The sequence below is a fragment of the Spinacia oleracea genome, chromosome 4 (genome assembly GCF_020520425.1).
Source record: "Spinacia oleracea cultivar Varoflay chromosome 4, BTI_SOV_V1, whole genome shotgun sequence".
Lineage (NCBI taxonomy): Eukaryota > Viridiplantae > Streptophyta > Magnoliopsida > Caryophyllales > Amaranthaceae > Spinacia > Spinacia oleracea.
Genome location: NC_079490.1, coordinates 103,966,000 through 103,979,424, shown reverse-complemented (window position 1 = coordinate 103,979,424; position 13,425 = coordinate 103,966,000). Strand labels below are relative to the sequence as shown.

Below are 13,425 nucleotides of genomic sequence, written 5' to 3'. Positions count from 1 at the left end.
TATAAACTTAGAATAGTATTCTGTTACAGACAGACCCTCCATTTTTAGTTCAATGAACTCCTGCGCCTTTTACTTCTTCAGAAAAGGTGGGTAAAACTTGTTCCTTAATGCGCTTTTGAATGCTTCCCACCACTACAAGAAAAGCAGGCTTGGGCGACGGAAAAAGTCGTCGCCCAAAAAGAGAAAGTCGTCGCCTTAAGTTTGGGGCGACGAATTTATCTGGGTAGAAGGTCGTTGTCATTTGCTCGAAGCCCTTAGTAAATTTGGGCGACGAAATGAAATGTCGTTGCACAAAATTGATTTTGGGCGTCGCCCACTTTCGTTGCCCAAAGTTTCTACTAGGGCCACGAGTTTAGTACTTGTCGCCTAAAGTGAAAACAAAAGTGCAACGAAGTTTACCGTCGTTGCCATATGTTGGTCAGTTTGTGCAACGAAATACGTTTTCCTTGTCCATAAATACATATCTTTGGGCAACAAATATATTTTTTTGGTTGCCTATACCTATGATTTTGTGCAACAGAGTGTTCTAATTCCGTCCCCCAGAGGAGTTTTTATTTTTTGTGTTAATGGTACTTTTGTTCAAAAAAATCTTATCTTTGTCGCCCATAGTATTTTGGGCAACGAAAATTCTTGTTGCACAAAATTTTTAAATCACCCGCCAAATTAATAATGCCAATGTGTAACACATGTTTTGTTGCCCATGTAGCCATGTGTATTATGGGCTATATATATGTGATTTCTTCTCTGTTCATATATATGCTAAACGATTAAAGAAAAAAAAATCGACATAAGAAACAATTTTGAATAACAAGTACATGTTTATCCAAAGACAATAGAATAAAATTTAATTTCACATATGCGACTCTAACATCGCGCAGTATTTAACATAGAGGACAAAACAATGATTCGATGAAAATTTTAAATAAAACAGGCCATATAAACAAAACAGAGATCGAGCAACCTACAAACACAATTATGAGCATTGATTTTGATTCACCTGTAATTCATTGAAACGAATCTTGCATCAACAACAGCACATGTAGCAGCAAAAACAGTAAAGAAAGTCACACGTGTTAAACGTACTCCAGAGGGAAAACGAAATTAAAAACATATATCAGTGTAAATTACAATTGATTCAAGCACATAACAATATAACTAGTGTTTGGCCCGGGCGATGCTCCGGTGGCTACTTTGAATTATTAAAATTTGAGATTTTTTCGTCAGATCTATATGTTTGACCAAAAATACATGTAGTCCATGCATAAAAGTGAAAAGATTCATTAAATTCATCAATTAGTACACATGTACACCACGTACTCATTTATCATGCGAAGTAATTTTTCAATTAGATTATCTTATAATTAATTCGTTTAATTTATTGTCTAATGGAGCTAAGTGATTCAAATTAATAAACACCAAATTACATGTCGGCCATTTATATAGTTAATGCTTATGAGACTTATGATATCATGTTTAGTTCTTGGTTTTCCTAATGTTTTAATTGTTATTTTTATTTCAATATAGTCCATAGGAAATAAAAGGTAACATAAAGATTTAGTTGTTTTAGACTTCATATTTACGTGCATTTATAAATTAATGTGCATGAATAAACAACAATTAGTGGTTGGTAGAGTTATTCTCTAAACTGGAGGTCTTGTGTTCGAGCCTTATTGTATTGATTTTTGATTATCAATAACATTACATAACCTTGGTGAGTGGATGACGTGGCGTGAGTAGGAGAGTTATACGTGACGCATAAACTTTATTCACAACGCCTTTTAATATATTATATAGATTATGTAGTTCGTATAATAATTAACAGAGCCATGTTAATTAATATTGTAAAATACCTATGGCATCAAGTTTCGTAGCAAGGTTCACGATCATCCTGAAGTTCCAAGCGATTTTTTAAACGTCGTCCTCCAATCACTACCTCTTCAAGGTCTAAACGCTCGGTTTTCTAAGAGATACGCCTTACAAACCTAAGATAGATTTCTCCAGAATTCCTGCAAACGATTACCCGAATAAGAACTAATAGAAAATATATTTAGCAGCACATATCAACCAGAGTAATGGATTACCAGAGAAATAGTTCCAGAGATAAGGACCGCTTTCCATATCCACAATCGTCCAGAAACCCGAGCCAATTGCCGACATTACCTTACTCTTCAATTCAAACAAAATAAATTTCCAAATTAGTTTCTAATAATCAATTACAATAACATAAAATCGAATTCAAACCCTAAAATCGGATTAAAAGAAGAAAATTGAGAAATTGAAACTACCTTGCAGGAAGACGGAGACGAATCGGTAGGTTTAGGAGATTCGGGACAAAGATTAAGGTCGACGTCATTGGAAGATTAAGATTCTTGAGCGCGAAGAATCCGGCTAGAGTACGCTCAATTTCTCTTTAAATTCACCGAAAATAATGAATTTTAATTCTCACTAATTAACCTGGTGATTTCCATGAAGAAGAAACGCCGGAGAACATAGTTGTAACACTCAATTCACCTCAGGAAGAGAAAGAGGGGAAGGAAAGGGAGGAGTTACACAGTTCTGTAACTTCTGTTTAGTGTTTATGCGTTTGGGAACTTGGAGAAGGTTGTGGAGCAGTGGGCAAATAAAAAGCGGGAATTTTTTTTCCGCCTCTTTTTTGTGGTAAGGGCAACAAAAGCTAAATTGTTGGCTGGACCATTAATTTACAATGGGCAACGACATAAAGAAAAGTTGTTGCACAAGCATGGTCAAGGACAACAAAATAAAATGTCGTGGCCCAAAACAAAATTTTGGGCAACGGGATTTCAATATTGTCGCCCATACAATGTTTTGGGCTACCAAAAATGTCCTTGTCGCCCAAAATCAGATCTTTGGGCAACAGAACCATACGTGGTCGCCTTTTGTTCTATTTTGGGCTACAAGCATAATTTTCGTCGCCCATACTTTACTAGCTTGTCTCCCAAGCCTGTTTTTCTTGTAGTGCACCCAAAGTTAGGTGTGGCTCTAAGGGTATTCTCACATCGTTGCCACCATAGATCAGCTTCACCTCTCAGGTAGTACACAACACTGTTCACCCTAAGGTTTTCGGGGCAATTCACAGCTACAATAAGCTTATCAAATTCTGTCAACCAGTTTTCAAGCATACTTGGTTCAATCTCTCCGTCATACAGTGGAGGCTTGCTTTGAGCTATTTTCTTAAACATTTCCCCAGCCGGATCATGCACTGGGTTGGCTCTAGTTTGAGCTAGGTCTCAAACTACCTCAGCTAGTTGTCTAAGCACTTCATGTAGGGGAATACAGTTAATTATAATAACATATGCGGAAACAATCCCGAAAGCCAGGAAGCATGTATAAAGCACAGATTAAGCATACTTACGTTTGAAGCGTGTTTTCCATAAATTGTCAACGAACACGAACTTAGAACTCCACTTTTCGTTCCTCTACTTGGTTCACCGACACAATTAGATCTTTCTTGATTATCGTAGCTTAGACAATCGATCAAGATACTTTGCTTTTGGGAAGAACTCACTTTGGAGGCACATACAGAATTAGGGTTCTCTATGACTCTAGGTTTGAGTATTACTGAATTGTGTGTGTTGGGAAAAGGGTTAGAAGGTTATTAACATAACCTTACTAACCGACCAAGCCACAAGGGCAAGGCCGGCCAGCAAGCCCGCGCAAGAGCACACGAGCACAGCTCGCTGGGCCGTGGGCCGCGCTTGTTGTTGCTGTGTCGCTGCTTCGGCCCGCGCGCACACACGCGCAGCTCGCTCGGCCATGGGCCAGCGCTGCCGTGTTGTTGCAGCCTTGCTTGCATGCCTAGCGCGCCCATGGGCCTTGAGTGCCTCGTGCACTCGGCTCGTGGGCCGCTCTTCGTAGTCGCGACTTAATATCGTTCCAGATATTATTTATCATTTCGTTTACGACGAATCACCGTCGTACGATACGATTTATTCGTTTCGCCTAGCTTACGAATATTCGCGATACGATATACGATTCTGATGCGAGGTCGTATCGTATAATACGTTTTCCAACTAATTCCCGAAAAGCTATATTAAATGAATTTCCGATTCATTTAATCCGGTGATCTGTTACGTGTCATTGGTGTGACCTTGTAGGTTCAGTCAAGAGTAAGCTGTGAGTTTAATATTCATTAGAACTCAATGATCGGAAGCATTGCTCCAGCTAGCTGTTCCGATCACTTGATCTCACTGAATTAATTGTTCGCAATTAATCTGAACCTTGGTATTAGACTTAATGCACCTTGGGTGAAGGACATATTTCCTTCAGTCTTCCACTTGTCATTCAGACAAGTGTGCATTCATATTCCTTTGTCACTTAGTGTTACTTACTGAACATAAGGTAAGATCCAAGCCATCCTTATTAGGTCCAGAAGTGTTTCTCGGATTACAGAGTTCAACTGTTAAACTTTTGCAGAAGGTTAAGCCTTAACCATTCTGAGCACGACCATGCATTTTACAGTGTCTAACTATCCGAGAGTCCTTGTTACACAGCAACACCATATCCTATAAAAGATAGGAGGACAATCCATTCTTGCAATCTATGAACACTCACTTTGATTCATAGTACGCCCAATAACTGCTTTTATAACCTCCGTTTACGGTGCGACGTTTAGCTAGCATCAAAGCGAACTAATTCTCAAACGAGCAGACATATTCGCTCATGTTCTGAGGAACGGTTTCTAATCACCATTAATGAGAACTACCTATGACATGACTTTAATCTCTTAAAGCGTTCTCATGATCAATCCGATACAAGATCCAATAAGTATCTATGCAAAAGATTCTGACATCCAGTCACTCTAGTTCAAGAAACAGAACTAAGTAATCTACTTGCAATCTAATCTTCATTATTCATTGGTCGTCCACCTTTCAATGACCTGGATTTGGGGTCCTTTGTGAATTCAATATTCAAGTTCACTTGTGGGTGTTTCTTTGTCGAAGAATCCATCTTGACATCCCATTTGAATGATTTGAATCACATGGACTTATAATTTAATACTAAACCAAAATTAAATGAATATGAAATAATAAATTTCATAAATATGAAATGGTTAAACCAATTGTTTTAAACATAGATCTAACAGATGTTCTAAAACAATACTTAGAAAATCAAAGCCATTCTCCAACATGCTTGATTCCCATGGTTGCTACATGTGCGTTGTGTTTCACTTGTGGCAACGGTTTAGTCAATGGATCCGCGACGTTGTCATCATTTCCAACCTTGCAAATCTCGATTTCTTTTCTTTCAACGATGTCTCGAAGTATATGAAATCGCCGCAGTACGTGCTTGGACTTCAGGTGGCTCCTAGGCTCCTTTGCCTGGGCAATGGCTCCGCTATTGTCGCAATAAAAAGCCACTGGTCCTTTAACGGAGGGGACAACCCCAAGTTCTTCGATGAACTTCCGAATCCAAACAGCTTCCTTTGTTGCTTCTGAGGCAGCAATGTACTCGGCTTCAGTTGTAGAACCCGCAATAGTGCTTTGCTTAGCACTTTTCCAGCTTACTGCTCCGCCGTTGAGGCAGAACACAAACCCATACTGTGATCTGAAATCATCTCTGTCGGTTTAAAAGCTTGTGTCCGTATAGCCCTTAACAATCAACTCATCTGTACCACCATATACCAGAAATTGATCCTTAGTCCTTTTCAAGTACTTTAGGATGTTCTTGGCCGCAGTCCAATGCGCCTCACCTGGTTTTGACTGGTACCTGCTCGTTGCACTGAGTGCGAACGAAACATCCGGCCTTGTACAAATCATAGCATACATGATGGATCCAATAGCCGAAGCGTATGGAATTCCACTCATCTTTCTACGCTCATCAGATGTTTTGGGACACTGATTCTTGCTTAGATATGTGCCATGTGACATGGGTAAATGGCCTCTCTTGGCTTCCATCCTATTGAACCTAGCTAGCACTTTGTCAATGTAAGTGCTTTGGCTTAGTCCAATCATCCTCTTAGATATATCCCGGATCGTGGAATAATTATCTTGACAAGAAATTATCTACATACTAAAATATGTAGCATAAACACAAGGGCTATAGCTCAGTTAGGTAGAGCACCTCGTTTACACGTGCGCCAATGTTTTTTAGGGGAGTCCATCATACAATCAAATGAATTTATCGTTTTGATAAATCCATGTCTTACTCTATACCTTTTAGGAAAGAAGAGAACAATAGCCTGACAATTAGTTCTAGTTCGGTCTGATTCAAATGTCCATTTAGTTACCAAATAGAACCCATTATTGATTTGAGATATTGATAGGGTGAATAGATCTTGATGCCCAATATGTGCTGTGCCTCTCCTAAGTCCTTCATTGAGAAACACTTCCCAAGCCAAGTCTTTACAGACTCCAACATAGGAATGTTATTTCCAATAAGCAGTATGTCGTCAACATACAAGACTAGGAATGCAATTTTACTCCCACTGACCTTTTTGTATACACAAGATTCGTTCTGATTCTTGATGAAGCCAAACTTATTGACTGCTTTATCAAATCATTTATTCCAACTCCTTGATGCCTGCTTTAGTCCATAGATGGACTTCTTAAGCTTACATACCTTTCCTTGGTTCTTTTGATCGACAAAACCCTCCGGTTGTGTCATAAACATAGTCTCATCAAGAACACCATTCAAGAGGGCAGTTTTGACATCCATTTGCCATATTTCATAGTCATGAAAAGCGGCAATCGCAAGGATTATCCGAATAGACTTAAGCATCGCGACTGGAGAAAAGGTTTCATCGTAGTCAACGCCGTGAACTTGCCTGTAACCTTTTGCTACCAATCTAGCCTTGTATATGTATACAATTCCATCTTTATCTTTCTTCAACTTGAAGACTCATTTGCATCCGATAGGTGTAAACCCATCCGGCAAATCAACCAAATCCCAGACTTGATTTTCAGACATGGAGTCTATTTCAGATTGCATGGCCTCTAACCATTTAGTGGAGCTTGGGCTCGTCATCGCTTGCTTGTAAGTCATAGGTTCATCACTATCCAATATGAGAACGTCTAAGTTTTCAGTCAAGAGGACGCATGTCCATCTGTCCGGCTGAAAAATAGTTCTACTTGACTTACGAGGGGCAACAACGTTTTGAGGAACTACTTGTTGGAAGTTCTTGTTAGGAAATACAAAAGAAAAGAGTGTAAAAATGTGAATGGTGTTTTTGTCCCACATTGAAAGAATTACTCATTTCCTCTTTGTTTATATATTGGGTTGAAGGTGTAACTCTTGTTTGAGAAAGTGTGAGAGTGGTATGGGTGGACACATAGCACACACACGTGCGCGTGTACCGGCCGGCCAGGTTGGGTCATGCCATGGGCCTTGGGCTCTTGGGAATGTGATGCGCGAGCGTGGGTGGATTTTGTGGGCCTTACATATTTTGTGGGCCTTACATATTCTTTTGTACCTGGCTGTTTCGGTTAAAACATTGTTATGGGAATCTGTATTGATTACGTAACCGTTGGTTTAATTAGCCTTAATGGCGGCCGTTACAATCTTTATTATTCTGGCCGTTTTTGGTCTCTTGCTTTTCCTAAAGTTTGATTATTTAATCAAACTTTATAACTTCCCAAAATGCATACACAATACACAGAAAAATTAAAACACATACTTTCTCTCTCAAATTACTCTCGGTTTTGGGAATGTATTCTGATTCCATTCGGGTTTGTGAGTGCACACAAATTCGGAGCTGTGTTAATCCTGGAGGGCGACCGCTTTTGTTCTACTACACCAGGAGGTAGTGCGGAATCGTCTTTTAGGACAGTGGTATCCCACGGCACAACAATTGCACGCTGTATGTTCATCCGATTGGTCGCATATTCCAGATAAGTCTATTCTAACTACATTCTTATAGCAACATTACTATTTTATTGTGCAAATATGCAACAATCTAAAAGACGAGTGATATATGTTGCGTATTGCAGATGTTGTTAGTGATATCGTTGTACATGTTGATATAAATTGTTATGAAGGTCATTTTCTTGTAACGGTAATATATTAATTAGCTAGGAATGCGCGAGTGAAAAAGGATCACGTAATTTGTGACTGTTCAATTGATCGTGGACTGAATGGTTTTTCACGTGATTTCCGTCTATGATTCATTTATGATTTCCTTGTAATAATCATTTCCATTATGATAATGTCTTATATAGCAGTTTGACCATTGCTTAGTTGATCGGTTGGTCCTGATTGTTAAGTTATTACTTACATGTTAGATCTAATTCTTTTCATTATCTGCACATGTAATTTATTTTGAGGTAAATGGAGATTGAATTGGTTTCGCAATGTGGTAATGTTGATAATTAAGATTATTAAAGGCGTTAAATTGATGATTATGGTGGTTATTGAATTTCTTGTTTGAATGTCTACCTGGTCTACTGAACTCAATCATGACACTACGACCGCTGATTTTGTGCTTTTGTGTCATGTAAAATGCGTAATCGGAAGGACAAATGGAATGGAAATTCAATTCTCTAGTCTGACCATAATTCATATGTTCGTTATTTCTTCTTCAATTGCATATATTTTTCTTATTTGGGATGACCTATTTATTTGGTTGTTGTTTGGGAATTCAAAGTTTTGCACGTGGAAGGACAAATGATATGGTTTTAATTTTGTTGGTTATCAATCGAAGTGCTCGTAAAAGTTTGGGTTATTAGGCTCAAGCTATTGCTGATATTGGATTTTATCAATTAAAGTTGGAATATTATTCTTATGAACGAAATGTTGAGTGTCCCAGGCTTCACCTAATTAAGACAAAGCAACCTCTTAGTTTATGTAGCGCTCGACGCGGGTAGAAGACGCTAGTGTATTATACGGACGTTGTTGGGAAGGTCGGATATATAAAAGTACAAGGTGTGTAAGTTGTCTATATGTATTGCACCACTTATTTACCTTGGTTGGATGTTAGACGAACTCCATATTAATTTATGATCTTTGGTCGTTTTCTCAACTGGCCATGAGGGTGTATGAAAGGACTAATTCCTTCATTTATTTCATACCATGACAAGGTTTATATTCCTCAAAATAATTGTAATCCCAGGCTATCATTTAGGAAGCTAAATATATTCCTTTCAGTTACAAAGGCCATAAACATATTTCCATATTTGTTTTAGCAGCTTCAATTACGACGGGAAGGAATCCATTAGTCTAGCCATAAGCCAATAGTAGTGTCGGGAAAATATAACTACTTAGAAAGGAGGTTTCCCACATGATGTCTTTATTCTTTATAAGGAAGAGTAAAATAATGTTGAATATTTCTTTGTGATAAAAGAGACGTTGCAGATCTTTGCGAGACCATCTATATGACTTTTGGTTGTAGTGTACAATAGTACGAGTTTAGGCCTTAGAGGGCTTGACAAGCATGAGAAGCAATTATACTGTTGGCCGATGGTGATTTAATTCGTATATACAACTTTAGCACTCCAACAAGTACGTGTGGAAAAAAAAAGGGTGGTTCCTTCTCAAATTTATTATTGTCAAGTTTAAACTTATTTACAAATATTATTTTATGTATCGTCTCCTAATGCTTGGTATTTTATACTCTAGCAAAGAATGTGGGGGTTGAGTTTAAAATTTGAACACTAACGAGTAAGTTGTGGTACGAAATTTATTGCTAGTAAGATTGTGCATGTGTATTAGACTCACAGCTGATACGACTATTTTCTTGCAATGTTGGCAATACTGATCAATTCTAATGAGGCTGCTCATACTCTACTTGGCAAACAAGTGATGTGATGGTAGCATACCCATCAGACACGGTAGTAGGGAAGTCGTTGATTTCTTTATAATATAGTTGTCAAACTACTATTGTTCATATATATTTATATAATCTTACTTTCAAACTTGGTTATTGTAAGTATATATATGTTTGTAAAGCTACGAATGGATCGTTACAAGCACCTAAGTATATATTTGCATAAGACGTTGACATTACCCCTTTTCTTGGCTTATAATGTTTGTGATTCATTGCATGTGTATAGCCTAACTAGTTTTGAGTGTGCAAATATGTTTTGTGGTAATCATATATTGTCGGTTCTCACACGCTTTAATGATGTTGGTGAGACTAATGTTTCTAATGTCTTAAGCCAAGATGAAGGTTCGAGGTCAATTATATGATACTTAATGGCTTGGTAAGGCAAATGAGTTGGTACATGCACATGTACATTTAATCTTATTCTCGGTGCATGGAGAGTATTTGGTAATCGTCAATTACCTAATGTACACTCGTTGTAGTTCTAGCATATTATTGTTAGTTTTTGAGAAAGAACCTCAAAATATTATGCTAATGTGTTTGTAAGTATAATGCGGTGCCCACTTACTCTTGGTTGTTGTTGCTTTACAGTTGGGACGATCACATCATTACTAGTAAATTTGTTCTTCACCAGGTGATAGTGTGTAATGTTATGAAAAGATGCAAAACATAAGTATATTGCACTTTACACTATGAAGCTGAGCTCATATGGCTGAATTCGAGATGTCAAAAGAACAAGGTCTGTAAGTTGGTTAAGTCGTACGTTGAAAGACTTAAGCAAGCTCCTAAATGACGGTATTACAAGTTTGACAAGACTATGTCTGGTAATGTTTTCATGTCATTGAAGGTGACTCTTGTGTTTATTCTAAGCACGATTCTCTTGATTGTGTGATCATTTGTCTTTACGTGGATGATATAATAATGTTTGACACTAACTTGGATCGAATAAATAAGATAAAAGAATTTTTAAATTCGGAATTTTGAAATGCTAAACCATGGATGAGGCAAATGTGATTTTGGGAGTAAAATTTATAAGGACTCCAAATGAAATTTTTCTTGGTCTGTCTCACTAAGCTGAAAAAATTGCTTAAAACTTTTTTCTCATTTAATGTCGATCAAGTTAGGACTCCTTTTGATCCAAATATCCACTTAAAGATAAAAGTGATCTAGTTTGTGAAATCTGAATATGCTAAGATTGTTAGTAGTATTATGTTTCGTATGAACTACCCTACGCTTGACATTTATTATTCCGTGAGTGGTTTGAGCAGGTACAATCATAGCCCACGTAATGATTATTGGGATGCTATAAGGTGATTGCTTCGGTACCATGTAGGTACCATGGATTGGAGTTTGCACTACTCCAAATTTTCAGGAGTGATTGGAGGGATCATGTGATTCCTATTTGGCATCTGATAATTATAAAGTCCACTCCAATAGTTGTTATTCTTCACCCTAGGGGGTGGAGCTGTATCTTGGAAATCTTGCAAGCAATCTTGTACAGACTGTTTTGACTAATGTGGAATATGAATTTATTGCTATTGAATTGGCAGGTTATGAGGCAAAATGGTTGAGGAATGTGCTTGCAGATATTCCAGTGTGGGGGAAGCCAGCTCCTTCAGTTGCAATTGTTGTTGCAAAGAACCATGCCTATAATGGAAGAAAGACACATCTATAAAGCCGTCAAAGATATGTTGTCTATTAAATGAATCTTTAGACTGTGTAAAGTCTGAAATGAATAAAGCGGATCCGTAAACGAAAAGGCCTATAATGAAAACTAGTTTTGGAAACATTGGAAGGGATGGACTTGAGGCCCATTGGATGAATTGTAAAGTAATGAACTCCTACTCTCAGAGTTCAAAGGACGACATTATGATACAATTCGGAAGCACAAATTTTATATTTATCCATCCCCTAGATGTTATTACGTGCTTGCTACAATTGGAAAGAGGTTGAGCATACGGCTCTTAATGAACCCATATCCATATTTTTGGTGGTGTGGAGGTAGGTCACACTTGATGGGATTCACCTATGTAGGTGTGGAAGTGTGGCCGCTTCCTCTGCGAATTGTGATATGGGCTATTCTCTAGAGCACCTATGAGCATATCCAGGTCGGACGTATGGCCAGTATAAGGCGTCACTTTATTCGCGGAGTCATAATATCGTACATATTCAGTTGCGTGCTTTGAGTGAAGGGTTTCTAACCCCCTATCAAGTTGAATACGAAAGCCACTTGGTAGGAAAGAGATCATAACTCAAATGTCACTAAGTGTTAATTCAAGTCGAAAGACATTGGCACCTATTCAACTGGTATGTTTTGTCCAAAACCAATTCTTTCTTTTCATTCTTTTTCTCATCTTCGAACCTGTGGGGGATTGTTGGAAGTTCTTGTTAGGAAATACAAAAGAAAAGAGTGTAAAAATGTGAATGGTGTTTTTGTCCCACATTGAAAGAATTACTCATTTCCTCTTTGTTTATATATTGGGTTGAAGGTGTAACTCTTGTTTGAGAAAGTGTGAGAGTGGTATGGGTGGACACATAGCACACACACGTGCGCGTGTACCGGCCGGCCGGGTTGGGTCATGCCATGGGCCTTGGGCTCTTGGGAATGTGATGCGCGAGCGTGGGTGGATTTTGTGGGCCTTACATATTTTGTGGGCCTTACATATTCTTTTGTACCTGGCTGTTTCGGTTAAAACATTGTTATGGGAATCTGTATTGATTACGTAACCATTGGTTTAATTAGCCTTAATGGCGGCCGTTACAATCTTTATTATTCTGGCCGTTTTTGGTCTCTTGCTTTTCCTAAAGTTTGATTATTTAATCAAACTTTATAACTTCCCAAAATGCATACACAATACACAGAAAAATTAAAACACATACTTTCTCTCTCAAATTACTCTCGGTTTTGGGCATGTATTCTGATTCCATTCGGGTTTGTGAGTGCACACAAATTCGGAGCTGTGTTAATCCTGGAGGGCGACCGCTTTTGTTCTACTGCACCAGGAGGTAGTGCGGAATCGTCTTTTAGGACAGTGGTATCCCACGGCACAACAAATGCACGCTGTATGTTCATCCGATTGGTCGCATATTCCAGATAAGTCTATTCTAACTACATTCTTATAGCAACATTACTATTTTATTGTGCAAATATGCAACACTACTCCCACTGGCTCTTCTAAAGACATTGGAGGTTGATCAACCTGAACTGCTTCTAAAGAGTTATGAGTTCGTTGTTCGTCTTGAATCTCTTCGAGGTCTATTATTCTCCCACATGTCAATTTGGAAATATGATTGCTTTCCAAAAAGACACCGTCACGAGCAACTAAAACCTTTTTGTCTCACTTGTTGTAGAAATAATACCCCTTTGTTTCTTTTGGATACCCAACGAAGAAACATTTGTCAGATTTAGGTTGTAGCTTGTCCGAAATTAATCGCTTGACATATGCTTCGCAACCCCAAATCTTCAAAAAAGACAACTTTGGAAGTTTCCCAGTCCATAATTCGTATGGAGTCTTTTCAACAGCTTTTGACAGAGCACGATTTCAGTGTGAGTGCTGCAGTTTGCAACGCATGTCCCCAGAAATGTAAAGGAAGTTCTGCCTGACCCATCATTGACCTGACCATATCGAGTAAGGTCCTGTTTCTCCGTT

The 13,425-nt window shown here is 38.3% G+C and overlaps 1 long non-coding RNA gene across 1 annotated transcript; it reads right to left on the bottom strand.

Annotated features, from left to right (window-relative positions):
- Nucleotides 1-848: 848 nt before the first annotated feature.
- LOC130459914 (uncharacterized) lies at nucleotides 849-2,246 on the bottom strand. The gene is made up of 3 exons (XR_008919642.1): nucleotides 2,082-2,246; nucleotides 1,851-2,006; nucleotides 849-997 (listed from the first exon to the last, which is right to left on the bottom strand). It is a non-coding gene; the product is annotated as an uncharacterized lncRNA (long non-coding RNA).
- Nucleotides 2,247-13,425: the final 11,179 nt, after the last annotated feature.